The sequence below is a fragment of the Capricornis sumatraensis genome, chromosome 5 (assembly GCF_032405125.1).
Source record: "Capricornis sumatraensis isolate serow.1 chromosome 5, serow.2, whole genome shotgun sequence".
NCBI classification, from domain to species: Eukaryota; Metazoa; Chordata; class Mammalia; order Artiodactyla; family Bovidae; genus Capricornis; species Capricornis sumatraensis.
Window position 1 is genome coordinate 70221230 of NC_091073.1, and position 2559 is coordinate 70223788.

Genomic DNA, 2559 nt, shown 5'->3' on the forward strand with positions numbered 1-2559 from the left:
CCACTCCAGTATTCTTGCCTGGAGAATCCCATGGACAGAGGAGCCTGGCAGGCTACAGTCCATAGGGTCACAAAGAGTTGAACATGACTGAAGTGATTTAGTGTGCAGGAATATAAAGTGAGAAGGCAACATAAGGCATCCCATGGGCTGTAGCTGAGGCTGAAGCATGCCTTTGGATCAGGGACCCTCACTGAGGTGAAGGAGTGATCCATGTGGGTATCCGAGGAAAGATGGCTCCAGACTGAGGGAACTGCAAGTGCAAAGGCCCTGGGGCAGAAATGCCAAGAGGTCAGCATGGCTAGAGCTGAGTGAGTCCAGAAATGAGACGTGTCCAGAGAAGTAGACATACAGGACTCTGAAGCCCTTTGTAAACCACTGTAAGGCCTTCGGCATTTTGCTTTGAAGAGAACGGGGAGCGACTGGAGAGTTTGTGAAGTAACAGGGTTTATTTTAAATTCATGTCTGTCAGAGGAGGAATAGGCACCATACTCTTCTATGAATCCAGCCCTGGTGTGAAACCAGGTCCAACTAACTCCAAACTCAGTGCTCACTAGGTCCCCACACCTCTGAAAAGGAAGGCGCTAGGAATGGAAGCAACCTGTTTAGCTCTGAGGGCCAAGCCCTGGGTCAGGGGTTTGGGCTGGGGCAGCGTTGCTGGGCTCTGAGCAGCTCTGGGAAGGAGTGTGGCTCCTGTGACCATTCACCCTCAGCAACACAAGGCATGCTGCCCTCAGGTGCCAGCTATGGAGCGCATGGGGAAAGGAAAAGTCTGGGTGAGGTAGATGTGTAGACCCAAGGTTGCGCAATAGCCTTTGGAGTCAGGGCCAGGCTCTCCTTGGGCGGGACCCTTCCCCACATTTCCAGGAGGCTTCCCAAGCTACTCCACCCTGGGGTCCTTGAAATCAGAAACTGCTTCAGAGTAGACCCACAGAATCCCACAGGCCGTGAGGGAGGGGCTCTCAGGGGAACTTGGTGGCCGAGGAGCTTGGGTACAGAAGGGAGGAGGAGGGGTCCCCAGAGGTGAGGTGACAGGGTCAGGGAGCCTTCTCATCATTGCCTGCCTGTCATCAGCACCTGTGTGTCCACCATCCAGAACCCAGTTATGATGTGTGTGAGCTGCAAGACTTAGTGAGCACATGAAACTCACTGAGCCTCAGTTTCCTGATCTGTGGAAGGCAGAGACCAGGGCCGCTTATTTCATGAGGCTTAAGAGGTGATGCAAGCAAAATGCTCAGCACAGACCCTGGCGCCTGGTGGCCTACACCACACAGTAGGCTCTTTGCTCACGGCTCAGTCTGTAAGCTGAGTGCTCTCCTCCGGGCACCCGGAGCTGGGCTTGGCTCTGCAGTGTGGGGAGCAGGGGGACTTCCCGGCCGGGCCTGATCCAGATGCTGGGCTGCCTTCCATGGATGCAAGAACCTAAGTGAGATGCAAAGAGTAAGAAGGCAACCTCTGGGAGGTTCATCAAACTTGGGGGTTTTTTACTTCATTTTTACTGTGACTCAGCATAAATGTGTGAAATGGAAATAAGTTTCATGAAACAGTACCTACCTTTACCAGGCATGATGTACTCTACTTTCATTCTTCCATTTCATTGAAACTATTAAATGCTGTTGTTGTTGTTATTATTTAGTCGCTAAGTTGTGTCTGAGTCTTTTGCAGCCCCATGGACTGTAGCCTGCCAGGCTCCTCTGTCTGTGGGACTTCCCAGGCAAGAATACTGGAGTGGGTTGCCATTTCCTTCTCCAGATTAATCGCTGGTCACAACCCAAGTGCAAAAAATGATTAACAAGCTCACATGAGGCGCAGCCCGCAGTCTGGCAGGCAGTCGGGCTCACAGAGGGTTCCCTTCAGCCCTTTTGAGAACAGCTTGGGGCTGTGAGGGCTGGTGGGTGAGTGTGACCGTTGCCACGCGACTGTCCTCTTCAGTCCCCCACAGGGACACAAGAGGCCTGGTGAGCAGACCCCAGAGGCAGATGCTCCCGAGAGTCTGCTTCAGCTTCTCAAATAGGGCCCTTCTGCCCAGCCAAGCTGCCTGCAGGAGACGACAGGGGCCATTTCAGGCAGAGACCAGATGGCCACTCACCATACAGCCTGCACGGTGTGTGTCTGCTTTGGGAAAGACCAAGGGACTGGGGACTCAGGAGGCAGTAGAGCATAGTGGTTAGCATAGGACCTTTGCTGCCGCACTGCCCAGGTCTAAATTCCACCTCATAACCAGCCAGCTCTATGGCTGTGGGCAAAACACTTGATCTCTCCGTGCCTCAGTTCTCTCATCTGTAAAATGGGGATAATGCAAATTCCTCAAAGGAGTCTCTGCAAGTCTATGTATGTGAGTGTTGTGTGTGCGTCCTAGAACAGCCCCTGGCACTACTAATATTTTGACTGCTGTCAGATGAAAGTGCTTATTGGCTGGAAGCCAGTCTTATAGCGTGCCAACATACGTCACATGGGGCCTCTGGGTTGAGTTTTCTCTCTCCACGGCCCCCAGGCCAGTGAGCCAGGCTCGCCTTGAGACAGTGGCGGGGCTGGGGAGAGGGGAGGCTGCTGCTCACCCAG